The sequence below is a fragment of the Lasioglossum baleicum genome, chromosome 16 (genome assembly GCF_051020765.1).
Source record: "Lasioglossum baleicum chromosome 16, iyLasBale1, whole genome shotgun sequence".
Classification (NCBI taxonomy): Eukaryota; Metazoa; Arthropoda; class Insecta; order Hymenoptera; family Halictidae; genus Lasioglossum; species Lasioglossum baleicum.
The window spans coordinates 5286140-5310441 of record NC_134944.1 but is presented as its reverse complement, the minus strand read 5'-3'; the positions used below and the strand labels follow the sequence as shown (position 1 = coordinate 5310441).

Here is a 24302-nt window from a genome sequence, read left to right as displayed (position 1 = left end):
ATATTGCGCCGGTAGCGATCGTCGGTAATCGCGAGCGCAAAAATAACATGTTTGATCATGAAGCGACGCGTACTCCCGCATCCGTCGCAATCGCTCGTTGCCAGCTGACAATCATTTTTCCCCCTCGATCGAGGATCGACAGGCAGGGTCACGCGGGAGCTGTCCGACATCGGCCAATTAGCCCGATACGCTCCGTTCCGTTCCGGTGACAATGAGCCGACGAAAAGGCGTGTCAAGGTACGCCGAATACGTATCCCGTAAGTCCTCTGCCAATCGCCGCTGGTCCCAGCAATTTGAATTTCTGCGCATTTTTAGATATCACTTCGTAATGAGAAAATTATGGTATATTCTAGGAAGTATGCCATTCACGTACGTGGAAGATTTGTTGGGAAAGGTCACTCCGTTTTCGAGAAAAAAATTCCCAAAGATCACTGTCCCTCATTAATCTTATTTCTCCACAGTGCACAGTGATCGAGAACTGTGCTATAACTTCGTAATTAATAAACATTTCTGAATGAAAAAATTCTAGAATATACTAAAAAGTACACTATTCAGGTACGTGGAAGATTTGTTGAGAAAGGATTCACCGTTCTCGAGAAAAAAATTCCCAAAGGTCTCTCGATCGTCATTAATCCTATTTCTACTACGTAATTCGCACACTTCGCAATTAATAAACATTTGTAAATGAAAATATTCTGCAATATTGCACAAAGTACATCGTTCACGTACGTGGAACATTTGTCGAGCTAAGTCTTGTAGTTCCCGAGAAAAAAATTGCTGAAGATTGCTATGTATTCGGCGTTCCTGGAAAACTGGGACGAATTTACACCGCGAGGGCTCAGGATTTAAGATTTAGGTAGAGAAGAGAGCTGAGGGCTGATTGCTCCAGTGTCAACACGTCAATCATCCCCTAGAATCCGTAGAGGGAGATTTCTTTTCAGAGGGGGTTGTTTCTTTCGACGCTGGTCAAACGTCATCCAGCGGCCTCGGGTTCGTTTCCTTTTAGCACCGAAATTCGAACGCGACTAGCCGTGGTGCAGTTAACCCAGAACCTTGACGGTAATAATTAACGTACTCATCATCGTGCCGCAAGGACGTGCGAACGGATCCCGTGACGCATAGGCTCTTGTGCGCGATGAAAGGGCTCCGGGTCGCGCTGACGCGGACATGCATTTAGGACGAGATGCACAAGCCGACAATGGCCGCGGATCCCTGCACCGCGATGCACCAGTGCTGGAATGAGTGGTTCGTTCGCATTTAACGGAGACTGAGCCCTTTGGACTCGAGAACTGTCGTACTATCCCTTTCTGCGTTGATGAGAATCTACCCGGCTGATAACGAGGGTCTCGGTTAGGCCAATATTACTCGGAAAATCGGTTCACTGGGGGTTCTTAACATTAATATCACTAGTTTCCTCACATTTCGTTGAGTCTCATTTGAATTTGCAAGAAATTATTCTTTATACGGCTCTGAGACCTTCACAAAAGTTCTGTAAAAATTTCTTAAAATACTTTCAACTATGTGATCCAAGACTGGCATTTTCCAAAAACTGTCAGGGAAGTTTCTTATTTAAGTTTTCCAATTTTCTGGACACTCGCAAGAAATTATTTTTTGACGACTGTGAAACCTCTACAAAAATACTATAAAATTTTTTTTAAATACTTCCAACTATGTAGTCCTCGATCGCAAAGTGCCATTTTCCAAAAATTTTGTGGGCACTCTCAAGAAATTATTTTGTTTTTACGACCTAACCCACACCTCCTCAAAAATTCTGTAAAAATTTCTTTAAATACTTTCAACTACGTGGTCCAAGATAGCAAGGTGCAATTTTCCAAAAACCGTGAGGAAAGTTCCATATCCACAATTTTCTGGGCACTCATACAGGAGCCTATTCTGAATCGGTGAAGATAGGAAGCTCCTCATCCAAGAATAACCGAACAAAAGATAAAATCTGCACACAGGTGCGGCGAAAACGCGGCAATTTCTAGAAAAAGATTCGAGTTCGCGCGCGTATCGAGAGGCCGAAATTCGGCACAGTTTCCGTGCAGTATGCTCGACCCGGCCTCGCGCTCCTTCCTTTAGATTCCGCCAGGTTGCGGCCCGTCTGCTGAGAAAACAGACCGTGTTATTCTTCGTTCAAGGACCGGGTCTTTCTCCGGGCGGGCAGTTTTTCGCGCGTCCAAGTCGTTCAAAGGCCCGCGGATCCGCAACCTTCGAGAATGCTTGCGCACCTGTCGGTTGAAATAGTCGAGGTCGGCTAAACAGTTCGCAGCGAGGAGAGAAAGAGAGTCGGATAAACAGACTCGGATAGACAGAGAAAGCGGGATAAACGACGCCTGGAGACTTCATCAGGCGCACAAAGAAGCGCCGTTTCACCGGTGGAGAAAAAATCGGATGCACTTTGCGCGGAGACCTGGCCGGGCGCATCCTTGAGGCAGCCATTGCGCGCGGAAATGTGTCAAGTATACGGGGAAAGAGTAACGCGGACTCGTGCAAATGCACTTGACATATTCTCCGAGACCTCCCCTCGTCGCTCGCCGTTTCCAGGCTACTTTTCGGAAGATGTTTCTCCAGGGAAAATAACTCCGGGCGATGCCTGATTCGAACCCGCCTCGCGAGTAAACTGTTGCGCGCTGTGTCGCCGGCGATTCTCGCAGCTGTGAGAACGCGCACGGCTTTGGAAACGGATTGTTGAAAAAATCACAAGTATGAGGGTCGTCTGAAAAGTTTCGAGCCCAACATGGAAACAAGTGTTTCTTGTCTCCTTGTAAGTCAATACACTTTTCCCAGTGATCTTCTAACCTTTTCAACCCTTCCAAATAGTAGTTGGCGTCTCGGTTCGCAAAATAGGCGTTTTCGTATGCGATGACCTCCTCGTTCGATGAAAATCTCTGTCCTCCAAGCGAAACTTTAAGCTTGGGAAACAGGAAAATGTCGCTGGGGGGCAGATGTGGTGAATACGGTGGGGTGGTCAATCAATTCGAAATGCAATTCATGAATTTTGGCCATGGCGACCGCCGAAGTGTGCGCAGGTGCGTTGTCTTGATGGAACAGCACTTTCTTTACAAAAACACCGACATCCCCTGACACTTCCCAACCTAACTCTTTCATTTTGTCCTGACAATGAGTCTTTTTTGCAAATAGCATACAATGCCGAACGTGCAACTCTTCTGGATTTGAATCGGTCATTTCGAACATAACCTCTAAAAGAAGAACAATATTTTTGTACAAAACAGTACTAACTAGTCTCCTGAACCTGCAGCCATGTACTGAACAACGCAGGTGTGCGAAATTAGCTGTTATTATCAGTCAAATGTTGACTTGCGTATAAACGACATTACTTTCCGGCTCCCCTAATATATTTATAATTGGAGATGGTGAAGGGGATGGTCATTCTTAATTGAAGAGTTAACGACCCCGATGATTTCTTCGATCGTGAATTGTTCCCGTTGCTCGTAAAATCTGCGAGAACGCCTCGAGAGCTCGATATTACCGAGTCGATATTCCGAGATTTCCCCGGGGGCGCTCCACCTTAAGCATCCCCACTTTAAAATCCATTTCCGGCGTATCACCTGCTGTCCATCACCGAATTCTCTTCCACGCTCGTTCCAACCCTCCGATACTTCACCGTTCACCCTTTCCTTTATTTCCCCTGTCGAGTTCGTATCGCTGCTCCTCCATCTATCCACCTTTGTTCTCCCGTCACCCCCTACCTCGGCTCTTATCTTTCACGTAATCGCAGGTGAGTCGCCCCTTAGGCTTGTCCGACAACTCTAACACAGACGCCACCCTTCCCGGGACCTCCCCTGGTCATCTCGGTAGGTGTAATTTTATTTATGTGCAATTTTTATCTTGTCTATTATTTTATTTATATGTAATTTTATTTGTATGCAGTTTTTATCTTGTCTATTATTTTATTTACATGTAATTTTATTTATATGCAATTTTTATCTTATATATTATTTTATTCAATGCAATTTTTATCTTGTCTACTATTTTATTTACATGTAATTTTATTTATATGCAATTTTTATCTTATATATTATTTTATCTTGTATATTACTTTATTTTTATTCAATTTTTATCTAGTATATTATTTTATTTATATGTAGTTTTATGTATAAATGCATAATTAAGTGTTTTCAATAACCCCAGCCTGGTATTACGAAGTTATTAAATTTTGCGAATGGACAGCTGATTTAGTTACGACTGGGATAATTTATTTTTGAAATATTTATTTGCTAGAAATTAAAATAAAATGTAGGAGATGCTTCTTGTTCGCTGGGAATGGATTCGCCCCTTAGGCTCGTCGGACAACCCTTGCCGGAACCCACCCCTGGCTCTCTAGGTAGGCGTAATTTTAATTATTATTTTAGTTCGTTCCGTTCTGCGTAAATGTACTAGAAAGACGTGTTCGATTATTGTAGCAGTCAACATAGTTTCTACTTTTGGCGAATAAACGTATTTTGATTAGAGATGATTCATCATTCTATTCCAGAAATAATAAATGCATAACTAAGTGTTCTCAATAACTTCAACCTAATATTACGAACATGGAGAATATTTATTTGTTAGAAATTAAAGTAAATTAAAGTAGCGGTACTTTTCATTCGCTGGAAACGGGTTCGAACGTTTTCATGAAAGGGGGTCGCGGCGGCTTCTGATTCCGCGAACTATTCGCGACTGGAATTCGCAGAGACCTCTCGCGGAATTGTTGTTTCTCGGACTTGGGAACCGAGAGCGGAAGTTGTCGTTCCATCTGACGAGTTTAAGCGAAACAAGCTGCGCGGCGGATTCATCGATCGGCTTCCGGCCGCGGACAAAGTCTGCTTCGCCCGGTGCGGCGGATGAATAAGTGAACGGGGAGTGTGCTTCCCAGGAACGGCGACGGTGAAAACTTGATGAGACAACTTTAGATTTGTTCCACATTCCCGAGACTTCGCATGGAAGCCGCGATCCTTCCGCGAACGAGTCGCATGGCATCTAAATCGCATAGTGATCCACAGTTTCCGCTTTCCGGCAGCTTAATTTTTAAGGGTCCCTTTCTGGAGACACCCTTGTCAAAAATCTATTCGCGGTTGCCGAATAAAATGAGATTCTGGAAAACGCGTTCGACAGTGTGAAAGTATAGGCTTCAATCTTCAAAATGAGTACAGGTGGAATTTTTTACGATCTTTTTACACGAAGTAACAAAAATTTGAAGATGTCCCACGATTTAGGGGTGTCTTTGTGAATTTATTTTGAACAATTTATTGGGCCAATTTTTAAAAAATTGTACGAATGATTAACCACACTGTTCAAGTAACTAATAATTATCTTCGGGGTTGAAAATGGACGAATGAATATTGAAGAAGCCTCAGATAAATTTAGTGTCGTTCGCAACTACTAAAAAGTCGAACAAGAATGTGTCAGATCGTCGCAAGATCGAACTTGGAAGCAACTGTTACACATTCCGAGGTGCTAGATCCCGGAGGACGTTGCGTACCCCCGGGTAATTGAAAATCTTTTCCCGAGGTGGCGAAGAAATTAGAGGAAAACCGCGGCCGCGCATCCCCCTTTGTTTCCCGGCGTGCTCCCCTTTGGAACGGAAGCTTTACGATCTTTCATAACCGGCGAAGAGGCTGAGGAACTCTCTTACCGGGACTACGGGGGAGCTTTAACGTTATTACACCGTGGACCGAATATAAGCCAGAGCCCGCAGGAGCTGAAGGCGTAAAGCCCCGAAGGATATCACCGCGCCGAGAGAAATTTCATCCGCCAAGTGCCGGTCGCGTCGTTTCGCTCGCTGTTCGAGCTGACTGATTTTCCGCTCCTCCCTGTCTCCAGACAGTCGTGGAAAGCTCGCTGATGGGGGTTGATTCAACCTCCCCCGCCCGTTACATCCCTCAAACCCTCGGAAATCATACTGCAAATATTTTTCGAGAACGCTGTTTTTCTACAATTGACAAGTTTTTACCATTTGCTGCTACTTTTCACTAAGCTTTTTGACAATTTACAATTATTTACAATCTACAACTATTTAATTACCGTTTCTTTACAATTTCCAGCTACTGAGTTACACTTCTTCTTTCGATTAACAATTTTTTACAATTTACAGCTACTAAATTATATTTCTTCCTCACTTAACAATTTTTTACAATTTACAACTACTTAATCACATTTCTTTTTCAATTAACAATTTTTCATAAGCTTATTAACCACGCGTCGAAGAGTGGCAGCTTTAATCTTCACAATGGCACCCTTTACAACCCCTAGTTTCACTAAAAACTGCCACTAAAATGCAAAAGAAAATTCCAAAATAATTTCCTGAACTAAGCCAGTCCCTCACAAGGTAATAAACAAATTCCCAGGACAGGGACAATTAACAACTGTGAACAATAAACTATGGCAGAGTCCTCGAAGTCCATCCCCCACGCTATAGCAACGATTCCCGGGAGTCGTGAGCCAAAGACGATCACCTCGAGGAGGAATCGAACGATTTCGGCATTTCTCGGCGGAATGACACGGGGTATCTCTCGCTTCCGGTTCCGGGGATAGTTCGTAGATCGTTCTGGGTAGAATCCTCGGCATCCTGCCGTCCCTGCGGGCTCACGGCCGCAAAAGTTTCAGTTATTTCGGTGGCCGGGCCCACTCCTCCGGATATCGTTTCACGGATGCCTGGCCGCCCGGGTGCACTCAGTTTAGTCGCGTTTCGGTATTCCGCCGGCAGTTCTGCGGTCGGCGAGGGTGACGGTGCAGTCGCGGAGTGCAGCCGGTGCAGGCGCGATGCGTTTTGCGGCGCCCGCGGTCGTTACGCAGCGCTGCGAATGCTTCGGCGATGGCCTACCGCAAATATCGCCGGAACCTTTCCATAAATGTATCGCGAACCGCTCGCGGGACACCCGAATCCCGGACTCCGGGCCCCCCGTGGCCCTCTGCTTTAATTAAACTTACCGAGCAAAAACCTTTCACGTAAATGTTGCCGCCCCCTCTGTCCGCGAAACCGCGATGAAACACTGTGAGAGGAGCACGAGGGCGCGAGATCGAAATTGTTTGGCCGGAAGAATTTCAAAGTGTTTGTTCGAACGATTTTTTCCATTCGAGTCGCTTCGATGAACCCGTGGGGCAAAGTTATAGTCTAGTTATTTCGAAAATGGGCGTGGTCATGTGCCAACAGTTGAACAGGAACTAGAAATCTACTCTGGAGAACCCTTCGCTCTGAATTTGTCACTGTTCAGAACCAAAATATTCTTCTTCTCAATGTACACCCCCAGTGGGCGTGGTTAGGCACTGTAAGTAGCCTGGGCAGAGCGTTCACGTCATTTCCAAGATCTGATCTAGAACATCACAATTTCCCTCGGACTTGTGATTGCCAATTATGAAACCTATTTCGCCCTGATTGTAAAGTTCGCCACAAGTGGGCGTGGCCGGTGCCCCATACAACAATTTTTCCCTAGATCATTCCAGAATTTTACAGCCTTCAAAAATGTAGCTGTGAACTCCGTAATGACTGTTGGATGTGAATGCCCCTTTCTATGTCCGAGCCCCGGGTGGGCGTGGCCACGCAGCCCCGCGACTTTCTCGTAGTAAAAACGTCTCTCTCCCGTGATTCCTAACAAGAACCGAACTCCAGTCTAAAAGAAGGAAACTCGACCGTCGTTTCCGGTGGCCAATCGCTCGAACAGCTTCGTCGAAAGCGACCGTGTTCCTTCCGTGTCGTTATCGCAGCTAATCCGAGAGGCCACGGCGAGCGACAACGCGACGTTCCGTGAACGAAAACCAGGTCGATCGCGTGCTCCCTGCCATTTCTGTCCTGGCCAGCCGCGAGTAATTCCACGGGTCCGCGGAACCTAACCGCTCTCCTCGAACAACCGCGACACGTGCAACAGAGAAATTGCCTTATTCCGTGTGCCGAGAGGCCTGGCTAAGCGATTCCATACGATAAACTCTGCTACTCCACTTGTCCCGCAGATACTTATCGCCATCGCGGTAATTATTATTGTCACTAGCGTTGTAAACGCGCGTCCGCGCCCTTTCGCCAAACGATCGCATTCAGCAACGTGAAGACAGAAAACCGCTCCATCGATTTTCACAAAATTTCCTGGACATGTTCTCGCATCCACTAGGAAGGGAAAACAATTTTTTGGACCCCACAAAATCGGTAGCTTTTAACTGGTAGGGCGATCAAACTTAATAGAGCCGGGCTCACGCTAGGAATTTACTTTCAGATTTTTCTTAAATTTTCTGGGCACCTTCTCCCAATCTTGAAGAAGTGAAAAATATTTTTTTGGAGGCTAGGAAATGTGTACTTATTAATTGCTAAAGTGAAATTCTTCTTTTGCGAACCGTAGGCAAAGAAAAATATTTTTTTGGAGGCTGGGAAGTGTGTACTCATTACAATTGGTAATGTGAAGGCGATCGCACTTGGGCCATCTTGCGGAATTTTTGTCCAGAAAACCACGCGACCGATTTTTCCAAAATTTCCTGTGCACCTTCCCTCAATCTCGAAGAAGTGAGAAATATTTTTTCGGTGGCAAGAAACCGTGAATTTACGAAGTGGCAGCGATTTTCCCAGATTCCTTTAATCTCCTTGGTATCTCGAGAACGGACGGTTCGAGCATAATCGAATCGGCGTTAATCGAAGGAGCACAGTCAAGGTTTGTCAACCGCAATCGAGTTAAGTAGTGTCCCGTCGTCGATCGGACTCGTCGAGGAGTTATCGGTCCGGTCGACGTCGCTTTCAGCCCTGCAGGGAGGAATCGAATTTGCATAGAGTCCTCTGTCTTGTTGATTCGGTAAGTCGAACCATCGCTCTGGATTACCTCTCGAGGGGGTTGGTTCCTCTACAAATTGCACACAACCTGACCACCATACTGCACGTCGGACAATTTGCCAACAATGGTTTCGATTCCGGAACTCGCTACGAGAATAAATGAGTGGACTCAATTATCCAAGTTTGATCTGTGTTCCCGGTGGGGGTTGAACAAGCAAACTCCTCTTTCTCTCTTTCTCTCTTTCTCCCTTGAACTTTCCGCTCACCCTTCAGCAGAGAAAACTTTCTCCCCTTGTTGTCCAGCGGCCAGAAAACGCCACAATATTCTCGACGAAGAGGGGGATGAAATTTCATTCGCCTCTTAAAAGCCGGCGACGCAAGTTCGCCGATCCGTGGAACACAAAGACGGGCAGGATTACCAAGAAAGAGAGCAGTTTGCAGTAACTCGACGTTTCGCAGCCGGGGAAACGGCGGACAGACGGTGCTCGCCTTTAATTCAGATACACAAAGTCCGACGGAGCTGCCTCGGACGTTCGTTTGCATAAAGTTCCCTCGGAGAGCACCGTGATTCCTCCCTCCAACCGTCCCCGGGCAGTTAGGCGTGCTTACTCGTGACGGCGAGATGCGCATTTCACGGATTTGTCGCGGAAATTCTCTGACAAACTCGACCCTTTGAACACCGGCTAATTGTTTAACCATTTTTATAACTTGCAATTAAAAGACGCGTAAATGTTTCTGTTCTTCCCACCACCGTCGAACCACCTACGCTTTTTCATTTTTTACAACGAGAGTTTGCAACCGAAAAATCTGAAAAAATTCTCGAACGTGTACGTGGATGTGATAGACGTGTCAGATTTTTTTCAGAATTTTTAAATGCGAGGGGATGGTGAAAGTGGGGGTGAGACTAGTTTTCGAGTTTTTGGCTGTACCTACCATTAAGGGCGAGGCAGAGGGTTGAAACTTGGCGTGGAGGGTTCTGTCTTGGTAAGCTATCGAACGACCTATTTCCGGTCAGAATCAGCCGACTTCTGGTTGGCCTAATAGGGGGGTAGACACATTTCTAGGGTTGCAAAGCTCATTTCTCGATAATGCAAAGTTTTTCAGTGGTCAAAAGCGCTAGATAAAAGATCAATAAGGCCGCGATCGCCTTCAAAAGTCCCATTTTTATGTTCACGAGGCGCAATTTGAGCGTTGATAGCTATCTTCATTAAACTTGCGGCAGGTACGTGCTTCCGAATAACGGAATAACTTTTTATCTAGCGTTTTTGACTACTGAAGAACCTCATGTTTGCATTATCGAGAAATGAGAAAGCGCATCCCGCAGCCTTGCGATCCTAAAAACGAGTCTAGCCCCTTAAGGAAATCGCAATCCTCTTAACGCCGCGACGCTGAATACTCGTTTAGGGGAATCGGATTCGGCCGCGTGTCCGGAGCGGTTCCTCCGCGTGAAATACGCTCCGCGGCGAGACAGTTGGCTGCGGAATTTACGAGTACTCGCCCCCCGCTTCATTCCCCGGGAAAACTTTTCTACTTGATAATCCGTGTACCGTCGAGAAGCCGGGCAATAATTCACGCTGCGCCGGGGTCCGAGCTGCTTATAGATTTTCCGCGGCGCGGGTACACATTGTCTCGCGGCCACACGGGGAGAGGCGGCAAAGAAACTAGTTCATTCCGTGAACTTCCATGAAACTTCGATCCCGCCGGTTATTAATATTTATAAGCTCCGACAGAGCCGCGGGAGAGCTTCGATTCCAACGGACCCGCCTCCCACCCCATCAAATATTCGACTTGACCCGCTCGGAGTCCGCCGGATTAAACCCGTGGAACATTTAATCTTCGACAGGACGGAGATTGAACGATGTTTAGCGCGACTTACCGGCCCCGAATAATGCCGTCGCTTAACCCGACGGCCACCTCTGAAATTTCTTATTGCCTCGTTGATGCGATCTGCTCGACGCTCGATATGACTCCGCAAAACTGCATCGCAGCTCTCTTCGGACGTACCGAGATGCTCGGATACAATTCCGAAGCGATTTGCTCGATGACACGGAAATTGAAACGGCCAGGCTTAATTCTCTGCGGTTGGAATCTGAACTGTGCCCGGAAACGTTCAGTTATAAGGTTGAGTAATTTTTTAGTTTGTTTTTCATGGAACCCGTAGCAATGTGTTCGCGACAGTTTTCTGATTGAAATGAGTCCAAACACGACACAGTTCGGAGCACATTTGCCCGTTCAATAGAGGATTCAGTATAGCCTCGATTATCCGAACCGATAGTAATTCTCCATTTTACAACGTTTTTTCGAATATAGGACATGTAAAAATGTTTTTATCAGGTATGCCACGGTTTTAAGAGAGCTTTCGCGGGATTATAGCAAATCTTCTGTAAAAAAAAATAAAGAAAACAATTTTTTGCAATTTTTTAAATGTTATGATACATGCCGAATTCGCCAGGAAATCCTCTAACAAATAGGCGTGAAAAAACTACAGGTGTATTTGCAAAAAATTGAAGGTGACCTTCAATTGAAGGCTCCATTTAATCGTGGTAAACGGGGTACAAAGTGTATCGTGTGGGGGCTCGTTTGAATCGGAAGAATGCGAGGAATGTGAAAGTTTCATTAAAATGCTACTATAATTAAATCAATTTTATCTCGGTTGTTCCGTGTCGGTTTCACCATGGGTTTCGACTTCTTCCGTTCAAGCAATAACCCGTGGCCAAAGCCCCGATCGAGCAGCGCCGAAAGGGAAATTGCCCGCTGCCATGCCGAGAGCGAATTTACTCTTGCTACCACCCCCCTGACAGCGGCGGCTGCTCCTCCGCGTGGGAAACCAATATCTACGGCTGCAGTGGGTCAGCGGATCAGTCGAGAGACTGACACACCGGGCTGCAATCGAACCGGCAGCGACGCGTCATCCCGTTGAAATCGAAATCCGAAACTCTCCCTCTCTCACTTTGTCGCTGCGATATCCGGTGTCAGCGGTAGAAACGAGTTCTCGTTGATTAATCCTTCCTCGTTCCTCGATTTCACTCATTTTCTACCGATTTCTCTGCGAATCCCATCTCCCGTCTATCTACTCTAATCTTGAACATGATTCAAGCTTCCATCAGTAGAATGTCGATCTGATGCATTCTTGACAAAATGCAGTTAGACGTAAAATAATATTAGGGGTATATAGAATGTCCAATTTTAAATTCCAAATTTTAAAAATCGTTCTGACGAACAGGCTGCAGGTTAATTATCATTCTGAGATGCTAAGTTGATGTTTGAGGTGGTGTCTTCAATTTTGACGTGCATGTTTGATTTTATTTTTATATTTATGGAATGCAAAATCGTTTTGACGAAGAAATAAAATTACAGCCAGTAAATTAATTATCATTCTGAGATGCTAAGGTGATCTTTGAGGTGGTATCTTCAATTTTTACACGCGCATGTTTAACTTCATCTTTATATTTATAAATTGGGAGATGATTGCTCGATGATGAGCGCAGATTGCGGTCGGCTCGAGCGCGTCGCCATAACAGCGTTAGCCTGCGAAACACTCGATTCCTTCGCCAGATAGATAGCTCTCGCCTCCAGCAAGATGGATCGACAGGAAGGAGAGGTCTCTCGTAGGAGATACGTCGAGGAGCGTTAATTAAGCGCGAAATTACGAGGGCTTGTGCGCGCTCTCGCGTCTGGTGCTTTATTTGCCTTGCAATTTAAGCGCATTGTTAGCGGGCATTAATAGCGCCCGGATAATTAACCCTTCGGATAGCGGGCACACCGCCGACTATTTTAATAAATATTCGGCAGAGTTCCAAGGGGTTCGATGGCGGCCTCGTAAATCCGTATTACAGCGTCGCGAAGATTGCGATTAAGGGTTTAAACGCTTGCTACTCTGCCGGGATTAAGGCGAATAAATATAGCTTCTTCGAGACGATCGAGAAGCTAACGATCTCACGGACCGCCTCGTTGCCGTTGGATCAACGATCTTCTCGGTAGACGGCGGTATCGATTACGCCAATGCTGGGTAGTTTGAGAAAATTTCATTCCAGTGATTAGAAACTAGTACACCGAAAATTTGGTTTCGAGAAATGGTCTTTGAAAATATTTGACACGTGTCTTTTATTGACAACAATCCACTCTGAAGGGGTGAAAGCAGTCCTCAAAGTTAGGGGTTGAAGACACATTTTTTGAGATATCTCGGACACCAGTTTTCAGAAAAAATTGAATTTTCTTTTATATTGCGCGTTTTTCAACTGGAAATCCAATCTTGGGAGAAAATTTTAACAAAAATAATTTGTTTAAATAATATTTATATTAGAAATCGATTTGTTCTTGCAGTTTCTCCTACTTATTGTTAACTCATTTTAATGTAAACTCTGGTGTATGATCTCTGATATAAAATAGGGGTTTTGAGATTTTTTGTTTTCTACACGTATTTTTTAATTTCCGGAGGCAATTACCTCTGTTATTCGAGGATTCTAGTCGCCCCAGAGGCTAGTAAGCTATCGAAGAGCTCCCGAAGCGATTTTCGCCGATTTTTGCACCGCATCTTTCTCGATTAGAGCGTACATATCTGCCATAAGAGCTGGCGCAACGGGATCCCAGCGCGAAAATAAAATTCAACGGAATACGACAAGGGAATATACGGGGTTCGCGGAAAAATCAGCGCCGGCTATCCGTCAGGGTATTAAAAGGTCCGCAAAAAGCGGACGAAAGAAATATTGGCTGGCATGAATGGTGATGAACAGCCCGCTGTCGACATTCGGATGCTCGCGACGCGGCTACTGCATTACACTGTCACTGGAGGAACGCTGTTCGTGGCAGTACCCAGGGAAATTCCATTCGAAATCAAAATAAACTAGACGAAGTAATGGGCACCAACTTTTCTTATTTCTAGAAAGCTTTCTTAAAACAGCTTTCTTGCAAAAAAGCAATATTTTATCTCGCGTCTCTGATCGTTAAAATAGAAACATTTTATTTTGTGGATCAAATTGTTGAAATAGAAATATTTCATTTTGAGGTTCAGATTGTTAAAACGGAAATATTTTATTTTCGAAATTGTATATCTTATTTTTCTTTAAACAAAATAAAATCTAAAATATTAAATAGTATCAATAGAATAGAATCAAATTTTCTTTCATCTAAAAGGAAACGCGTAACATTCATATTTGTTATACTTTTATATTCATTATATAGGCAAGGTGTTAATATCATTCAACGATATAATGTCCATTATTTGTAACAACATCTTGCAAAATTACTTGCTTATTTAAAATACCACAGGACTTTCCGTCGAACCTAATACACGTAAGAATAAGTCGAGAAAAGACAAAAATGATTTCAAAGATCGTCTGCGAAGAAGGGAGAGGGGGAAGGACGGCGATTCAAGTCTCCGATAGTTCATTTCGCATGTTAATTATCAAGAGTCGCGTAGAATCCGGTCGGCAGAGAGTACAGGGGGGCGGGGATAGTCCCCGAAAAGTTCATTAGCGAGCAGAAGTCTGTCGCGAGGCAGGGCTCGGAGAGAGCTGACCAGGTTTAATTACATTTCTCGTAGAAACACGGCGAGTCGGACGGGGCCAGTTTAATTACTCCCATTCGCGGCTGTAAAGTGTAAGCGTAATAGACGCCGCGAGCTGCTACGCGACGCGTAATTGAAGGTTTTATGAAAATCGATTTCCCATAAAGCGGCGCATTGTCACGGTACATTAGTCCGAATAAATCTGCGGTTTCGCGCGCTCCATCGATCCTCCATAGATCCATCGATTTCCAAATTCTGCCTCAATCTGTTCTGCGGGGCGAAGTCGAATATACACCGAACTATTTTTCCAATTTTTCATACCGTTATCCGAGAGGATTTTTTTAACTCTTCGTATGTGAAAGTTTAACCCGAAGTCAGTCATAATTTCAAAAAATTTGAGCTTTATAGGATAGGATTTACGTATTTACCTGACATTAAAGAATGTCATGGAAACAAATTCGAAAGGCTCAAGAAAACAATGCGATTTAACCGATGTCCTATGTGGAAGCATTAGTGATAAAAACTTTAAACGGAATCTCGAAAGTGAAATACCTGTTTAAGATGCAAATCAGTAACTTTGCACTATTGATATATCGATATCTAATCAATTACTAAACATTTAGGTATTGTATGAAGTATTATAGCAATTTCAAATCCATCAAATTTCAAAAAAATCATAGGGAATGGAAATATTCTAGATCGGAAGAAATGTTCAATTTTCCAGTTAAAATAGTTCCGAGTGCAAACGAGTGCAATCGCACTATATAACGGAACGGACGAGTTGGAAAGACCGTTTTTCATTTTTCAATGCAATTTCTACCGAAACTGCGGAGACACCGCTGCGGCGAATTAATAAATAAATGGATTCACTTGTGGACTATATTCCGACTGAGCAGAGAGGGGAAAGAGGACACGTCGGGGACAGGTGTTTCGCTGTCGCGGGACTTTGCAGGTGTCTCATTAGCGTTTACAGGACGCGTTACAAATACTGGCGACCGCCGGTACACGAACGGTCAAACGAGCTGGACCGCGGGAAGCGCGAGCGCGACTTCAATTTCCCCTCGTCCGATTCGTAATTACCGGCGGCGCCTCTTTAATTGAGACCCAATAGCGTAAATGAAAATATTGCTCGGCTAGCTCGGCAAGCGAGCGAGCGAGCGAGCGATATAGAGGGGGCGGTATAGCGCGGCTTCATTACCACTCGCGCGCGCGTCTCTCCCTTTCTCCTATAATTAAAACGGTAAATTACCGTATGACCCGTGTCGTTCACGGAAAAAGGGGATATGCAACGTCGTTAGCGTGCTCGCGAGCGTTGTTTGCGCGCTCGTTTTCATCGCCCGAGCCACGATTTCGTTTTAATCTCTCTCCTCTCTCTCTCTTTTGTACCCCCTCGCGTGTACGCCCCCGCAACGACCCCTCGCCAATCTGGGCCTTCGATCGAAACGGTTGCACCGAATTATTTCTGTCGCTCTTCTTCTGTTCTCTCCCTCTTCGGTCGCGAGGCGGTCGCCTAAACGGTCGCAGTGTCGCGCCAAGGTCACGCTTCCTGAGAGACTGCTGATCTCCGTGCGAAATTAAAATTATATCAATTGCAAGGAACAGGTCCTGAGTAGAGATTTTTCTCTTATTTTATTGAAGAATGATTTATTTATCGGGAAATTGGGAACTGTCCTTTGAAGTCAATTTCAAATAAAACACTTAAAATAGTAGGGAGTTGTTGCCATCATTTTTATCTTATTTTTTAGTGAAGAAATATTTATTTAACGACAAATAGATTTGTCAAAATTATTATGACAACAAAATATCAACCCTTGTCCGTCCCTCGTGTCAATCCTGTTATTTGTGGGGTAGATTAATTTTTTACTTGGAAGAAACTGTCCTTTGAAGTAAATTTCAAATAAAACCCTTAACCCTTTGCAGTCGCACAGCTATTTTAACTTGAAAATTAAATATTTCTTTCGACCTAGAATAATTTCATTGTATATGATTTTTTTCATTTGCTGGATATGAAATTAATGGAGTACTTTATACACTACTTAAATGCTTAATAATTAATCGTATACCGACATATTTAATAATGTAAACAATATTGTGAATAATGGTACAGCATTTTTTGGTGGTGCCTCGGAGTCACCACGCGAGTGCTAAGGGTTAACATCGCAGGGAGTTGTTGCCATCATTTTTATCTGATTTTTTAGTGAAGAAATATTTATTGAACGAGTAATTGATTTGTCAAAATTATTGTGACAATCAAATATCAACCCTTGTCAGTCCCTCGTGTGAATTCTGTTATTTGTGGGGTGGATTCATTTTTTACTTTGAACGAACTGTCCTTTGAAGTACAAATAAAACCCTTAAAATAGTAGGCAGCTGTTAGCAACAAAATTGAGAAATAAATTGTAGTGCAAAGGGTTGATCCGGCGACTCTGGTCTAAGGGCACAGCTACCGCAGGTCCGGAGTTATGCGGCCCCGAAGAAAGACCTTCAACTTTTGACCTACGGAACACACCGTGTCGCGGCACAGCGCGCGAAGAAAAGGCATCGCGTGCCCGCGAAATCAGCACGATCTAGCAGCGGAATTTCGATCCGCGTCTACCTTCGTCGGCACTCGAAGGACAGATGTTGTCTCGGGCTCCCGGATTAGCTCTTTACTTAGCCCGGATAATCGTGGAGCCATCGAATCAACGCTCCGCAATCCGAAAATCAACCGACGTTCTTGGCAACGAGCCGTTTAGCAACAATTTTGTACACCTTGGTGTACAAATTTTGGAAAATTATGGCTTTACTTTTAATCTCCTTCGAGGCAGTTCAATAATTAATAGTTCTGCAATTTTCTCGCATGAATGAATGAAGCAATATAAAAATTCGTATTCACTCTTGGCACTCGAAATAGAAATTGCTGTACCATTATTTAAAATATTTAAAATATTGTTTGATTGCAGGAAATAGAAATCAAGTCGAATATTATTTCTTCCCTTAACCCCTTGACTTACAATGTCGTGTCTGACTCCTGATGGAGATTCTGAACAGATTCTGATAAGAATAAATGTTAATGATTTCCTTCAAACCGAAATAGAATTCTATTTTGGTTTTGTTAACTTACAGCTGTTATAGAACGTATATAAAACATACAATAGATATAATTAAAATAAATAAAAATAAATAAAAAATCCTTTTTTAGGAAATTATAATCTACAAAAAAGTTCTAATCACTGAAACCGTAAAATAAATCGTAGGGCAAGGGGTTGATAATTTAATAGAGGAGAAGTTATGTATTGACATCTTAAATTTTTAAAATAATTCAACAATTTTGAATTTCGTCTACTCAATTTTACTATAAATGCATAAAGTATATTCTTGGTCGAAAGAAATGATTGAAAAAGAATTGAATCAACGCAATACAAATAAATGAACAATAAAATTAGCAATACAAATAAATGTTCGTCTCTGTTAAAAGAGTTTCAATTTTTAAAGGAACGCTCTCAGCATTAGTCTTCAGTAATCTCCATGAGAATGCAGAAGAGGGGAAGCTGGCCAACAGAAAGAGAGTAACTGTAAATCTCTAAGATCTGGTAGCAGACGAGGAAATTGAACAACGTCTGTTCGCGTTCTCCTCGAGTCGGCCGAATCGGATTAATGCGAGAACTATTGGAAGCGTCGTCGGCCGTAGAACGAACGTATCTGTCAAACACGAAAGAACCAATATTCGTCCACTCGAATGATTCACCGATCAATTTCCCCTGCCAGTTGATGGCCGTTCCGCTCTATAAAAACCAGTCGATAAAAATGACGGTGCGATTGTGTCCGGACAACGATTAAATTTCATTCTCGCCCCCCCCCCACCTTCCTACCCTCCGCGATCGCCATTAACGTGCCACGCGTCGTGTTCCCCGATCGTGCGGCTTGTCAATACAGAGAATTAGCCCTCCTGACAGCAAAAACCACTCGCGAGAAATGATATTTAACCCGTTCCCATCACTTGCCTCTCTTCATCCAGTGCTCGTGATCTAGCACTCTTTCAATTGTTCATTATTTATCATAGTTCTGGCAAGAGAAGCCCCAGAAATATACTTCCTCGAAGGGGATGATTGCTGAGGCCATTTGAAGCAACTTTTTCCTTTGCGAAAATGTTCTCCGAGGCTTTGCTGAGGAGTTATTAACTAAAAACATTGACCAATAATAGCACAGGCCCCGGAGAGCCAGGCGTTGGCATTGGTCGAGCTTGGAATCCGTCCGCAGTACGCGCGCACTGATTGGTCCGCGTTTTTCATTAAATAACTCGTTAAGGAAGCTTCGGAGAACATTTTCGCACAGGAAAAAGTTACTTGAAATAACCTCGAGAATCATCCCTTTCTTAAAAAATAAGCTTGCGATTTGTACAGTCGTTCTCATCGGAGTTTAGTACAAATATACAATGGGTAATTAACGAAATTAGAGTGTGAGTAATCGCAACTCCGGGTCAGACCTGACCCAGTCATTCCCGGGTAATCCAGGGACCCGTAATTTGCACGGGATCGTTTCCTTTGGCCGATTTCGTGAACCGGAGAGTTCGAGTGCCATTCTGCTGAATCGGTACTCCGGCCGGGCGGCAATTCCATTGGCCTTGCCGAGCTAACTCGGCCGCGAAACGCAATTTAATTCTCCTCGATTTAATCGCGCCCTGGCGCTCTTCATTTACAGCCTGCCGAATCAAGAGTCCTCGATGCGCTCGAATTAAAACGCTGCGCCGGCATCGCGTTCGATCGAACCCCAACATCGATCCGCTCTCTCGCTCTCTCGGCCGATTAGCTAGCTCCCTTCGAACCACCGATTCGATGGATCGACGCTCAAGAACGACTATCGCACGTCTGATCCAGCCGCAATACCTAATCTTCCGCCCCGGAAAACTAGCTTTTTCCGACCCGCTGACACCGATTCTGACACTGTTTCAACCGGAGGCCGCTGTACGAGAAGTGGGTAAACTTTTAGTAAAATTGTTGAAGGAGAAAGCATACACTTCGTGCTCTAAAACGAGTCCAAGTACAGTATCGTGCGGTTGTTTTACCGGAAGTTACAAAACTTCAAAGATGGACGATGATCAAGAGATCCTTAACGAGAATCGCCCATCTTTGAAGTCCTGTAACTTTCAGAAAAAAAATCGCAGAATATTCTACCTCGGCTCATATTGAAGGAAGAAGTCTCCAGTTTCACACCCTTTAATTTAGTATTTTTCGAAGACCTCATTTTGTTACAATATTATTTTATATGAGGTCCTAACAGTGAACAAGAGTCCTCCATCTTTGAACTCACGATACTCCTAGCAAAAATATCGTAGAATATTCTAATTATGCTCATTTTGAAGGGCGAAGTCTCCAGTTTCACCCCCTTGAATTTAAAATTTTTCCGAGACCTCGTTTCGTTGTAATATTACTCTACGTAATGTTCAACACATAATTTCTTCCTACAGATGATAATTTAAACAAAATCGAGTCATATGTTTTTACGTGTTAATTAAAATTCAACTTGGTACTCCCTATAAAAAAGAAACTATAAGAAATTATGAGTTTGATGTTTCAAGTTCGTATTGAATTAAGGAATTTTTACCATCGCCTTATACCTCTCTTTAAACTTTGATTAACAAACTTTCTCCATACCGCCAAACATCAAACTTTACTGCCTCGCATTACCGATAGAACGGTGAAAAATATTGAAAATATTGACCCATTGCATTCTTCCATTTGTTGCTCGTAAAATATCAACCGTGTGAGAGTCACCGTATGGGGTTGCAAGTGGATCGATCGATTTCTGCGAAATCGTCAGCCGATTAATTTATAGCTCGGGAATCTGGAACTCTTGCCGCAGTCTTCGAAGCTATTTTCGCTCGCGTAAGCACCGGCCGAGTTTCCCCTAACCGGATCCGGTTAAACATCGGACAAAGTTGCGAAAGGATCGAGGCATCACGTATATTAGTCGTCGGTCGACTTCGAGCCCGTGAAATTGGATTGCCGGCGAGGGCAGATGGGCTGGGGATCAAAGGGGTAAAAGTTTCGCGAATCCTTGGAATCTGATCGACCGGATGCTTCCGGTGTTCCAGACCGACAGAGCGATCCAGCAATTTTTAGCTACCGGTCGGTTATTGCCAACCACTGCGGGCGGCTCTGCAAAATGGTCTAACCAAACAATGCTGTAGCAAACAATTAGGATGAAAAATAATTCTCCATTTTAATTTTACTTAGTGCTAATGTTAAGAACTTTGAACGAAATCATCTGCAAACGAGTACAATATTTTGCAATTTTTGCGATGATAATATTTAGTGCATGTTCATCATACTTAATACAGATGCTAATTGAAGATAGAGCCTCAAACCTATTTCGGTTTCAATGCTAAATCATTTGCAAACGAGTACAGAATTTTACATTTTTGTATTCCGTAATATTTTTATTTTAGGACAACAATATAAATTAATATACAGACAATATAAATTATATATTATTTAGTGCACATGCTAATTGAAGATAGAGCTTCAAACCTATCTTTTTCTCACTGGTAGATCATTTGCAAATGAGTGCAAAATTTTTGTCTTTCGCAAAATTTATTTTAGGATGATAATATTTGGCGCATCTTCATCATACTTAATGCAGATGCTACTTGAAGATAGAGCCCTAAACGTACTTCGGTTTCAATGCTAAATCATTTGCAAACGAGTGCAAAATTCTACATTTTCGTCTTCCGCAAAATTTATGTCAGGATGACAATACTTAGCACATTTCCATCACAGTTAATGCAGATGTTCATTGAAGATAGAGTTTCTAGAAACTAAACACTGCCTTTTTTTGCAAACCAGAGGTTCATTTTAATCCGACCATATCTCTCGCAGCATGATCAAATTTGTTGCAGAAGCTCGTCAAAAATACACTTCCGACCCTCTAATTTTCGAACCGGAAATTCAGCATTGTCTTTGGGAAAACAAAGGGTTGATCCGTTGTGCAAACAGCCGCAGACTCGCGGTTCCGCGACAGTCGGAAATCAGCATGATCGACGGATACGCAAAGAGGAAAACCGATCGAGCGGTGGTCGGTGCGAGCGCAGGTGTGTGCAGGTGCATAACCATCGTCGTTGATGCTGCACCGTGACGTCATTGGCGGCATCGTTGCAGCGTAACGGGAACTCGTAAATAACTGGCGGGTGGGAAAAATCGCGCATAAATTACGGGGGAATTGATATTTGCCGAGTTTGTAAATTATATTCCGTGGGCCAGGCTCCGGTGCGCTCTCTCCGCGCGCGATTGCACCCGTGCAACGAACCGTGAACCTGCATTTCCTGGTTTCGCGATGCGTCAAAGGAATAACGAAATCAAGCGTGTCGTGGGCTACGATAAACAGATCGATTTCAGACACTATCGATCCGCTTTTGTCTTTACACGAGCACCGTCTACGATATTACTCGAAATCCGTCAGCTTAGAACTAATACCAATCGCGTTCACTGATACTCTGATCAATATACTGCGGATATTTATGCATTTAAATCAAAATTGAGTAGACGAAATTTAAAATTGTACACATGTCAATATATAACTTATGCTCTATTAAATTCATTAAGGGAAGCTGTTATTTCTTGCAGTCGATGCAGACAATTTCTATTTTGCATAAAGACCCGGTGAGTTCATTTTTCGCATTGAATTAATAGACTGCGGATCTTTATGCAAAGTAAAAGAATTTTTGCCATAAATGCATACAATCTTTAGTCTGCCCAGCAAAGCATTTGCACCCTGAAGAACTGAAACGAGCTTCAAGAGCGATAGCCAATTTCTTTTCGTGCTGCCAACGCGGTGAAATGTCGCAAATGTTGCCCTAATTTGCCAGAGGATCAAACTACGTCATGCTTTCCATAGCTGTCCTCAAGTTCTATGAAAATACACAGTCCCACTCGGAAAAGATATTCTCTGGAGAGTCGGTGGAGAAACATCATTCCCTAAGATGAGCCAGAATTCCTGAAAATCCTGAAACTCTGTCCTTCAGCCCCCGAGTTGAAGCAACGGCACCTAACCTGCGCGACAGGGTTGCAGCTTGCATCCAGCATGGAACGAGGCCATGTGCGCTGTTAGCTTGAGCTAGGGAGAGAACCCGGAGACCTAACCCATCGTCGCGAAGAGAAGGTAGCCGAAGAAAATCACCGTGGCAACGAAACTATCGAAAGAAGAGGGAAGAAGAATCGTATCTAGGGGTAGCCGGGGATCCATAAAACAAAGTTTCGCTCGTTCCTCGTCGCCTGCCTCTCCCACCTTATCCTCGGTGGACCGTGGAAGCTGAGGGGATGGTTCGCGAGAGGGGTGTAAAACGGCGGATGTCGAAGCTTACCCAGTAGCAGGCAGCAGCGGCAGGGTAAATCCGAGTATCCTGAGTCGTTTCTCCGGTCCGGGGTGTGGTTCCTTGGCTGGCGGGCGGGGCCAGGATCACCCCACGGGATTAAGGACTTTGGACTTGGCTGAATTCGGGAGCAAACTAGCCTCCCAGCCGCGCACTATCCACGCAAATCTCCACGAGCTACTATCTCATTCAGCGTAGCATCCACCTGGGCAATCCTCTTCGGGAAAGAGTGACTCTTCGATCAGAAGGTTCACCTTATTGGCGGTTTTATTTTCCAAGTGGAGTAGAAAGGTTTCGATGAACGAGATGTGAGAGAAGCGGATGAAGTGTGTGCCGGAGGATCTATAAACCCAGATCCTGCGTGCACGCGGCCTGGTGTGTCCCCGTCGTTCAGCAACGGTGTCGCGCACGTGTCTCTTTACACCTAGAGGCCCTGTGCGCGCGCGCGCGCTCTTCTTTGTTCCTAGGGGGTAGGGTAGGTCGAGGGGTTCGAGGGACCGGGTTTCTTCCTCGGGTTAGAGACGGAGCAGGACGAGGGGGATCGGCCTGGACGAGGTCCTGCCTTCGCTAGGACATTGTTACTCCCGGCCCGTCGTCGTTCAGAGACCCGGCCGCTGCCAGCTCGATCCACCCACGACCGGTAGCCACCACCGTCTACCCGAGCACTCGGTTAACTGGCCAGGACCCGCACCAGGTCCTCGCCAGGAAAGTACTCTTCTTCCTTTACACCCTCCTTCTACTGCCTTGTCCTGGACCGTGATCAGTCACGTGACGCATCGCACCGCGACATCGTGCGTGCTAACACCTAAACGAACCACCCTCGTGCACCATCGATTCACCACCGATCCTCCAACGACCCCCCAAAACGATCGTCAACGGATCGTCGGAACCTTCGCGAACTTCGATTCTCCGAACAAACCGACAGTTCTCGGATGTCACCTCGATGAACACTGTTTAGGCGATGTTCCCAAACCCGTCCGTACCCGTTCACAGTCACTCACTCGCCCCGGACACACTGGTCGTCGCCTAGCCGCCGCAATCCCACGACGCAGAGCAAGGTGTACGCGCGCGCGCGCGCCCGACCGCGAGCTACCGTCGCGTTCTTCAGGGTTCGCACCCTCCAGGTCCTAGGCGAGGGTGCTAGTCACTGTCCAGCCGAATTTCACCGGAGGAATTGTGTGCGAGCGTTGCACACCGCGAGGGAGTAGCTCGAGGTACCGCTTCGCTGGCGGTGGTGCGCGCCGCCATGACAGTGAGCGCACTCTCTCTCCTCCTCTCCTCTCCTCTCTCTCCCGAACCAACACCCCCACCTTGCAACCCCCTCCGTCGGCGCACTCTCCGCCAACCCCACCCCCGGTATAAATGTCCCCTCGCAACCCCTTCGCAACCCCCGGATACGTTTCATTCGCCCCAAGTTCCAACCCCGCCGACCAAAACCCCTAACGTCCCTCGTCATCGTACAAGCTGCCTCGGCCCCACCAACGCAATATTGATCGGGCGGAAGGGCGGCAGCCAGACCCGTAGACACTACCAAAGGCGCCCCGGACCTATGCCTCGTGCCGTGCGACACCCTTTTCATCCGAGATCGCAAGTCGACCACCATCTATACAACTATGTTAACCGGCGCGGTACCTACAGGCCGTTGGGCACATTCTAACTCGGACCCTGTAAACGGTCCGGTTATTATAGTTTAATGT

The 24302-nt window shown here is 44.9% G+C and overlaps 1 protein-coding gene across 14 annotated transcripts in view; it reads right to left on the bottom strand.

Moving 5' to 3' along the window:
- The window catches only part of LOC143217386 (protein turtle), a 102058-nt gene extending 78159 nt beyond the window's left edge, over window positions 1-23899 (bottom strand). For 8 of the 14 annotated variants that reach the window (XR_013010798.1, XR_013010800.1, XR_013010795.1 and 5 more), the window contains exon 1: window positions 22597-23896. The gene's annotated coding sequence lies outside the window, so the exon portion shown is untranslated. Of the gene's footprint in view, window positions 1-22596 lie in introns of all 14 variants that reach the window. The other 6 variants (XM_076441609.1, XM_076441612.1, XM_076441613.1 and 3 more) reach the window with 3 other exon arrangements.
- Window positions 23900-24302: the final 403 nt, after the last annotated feature.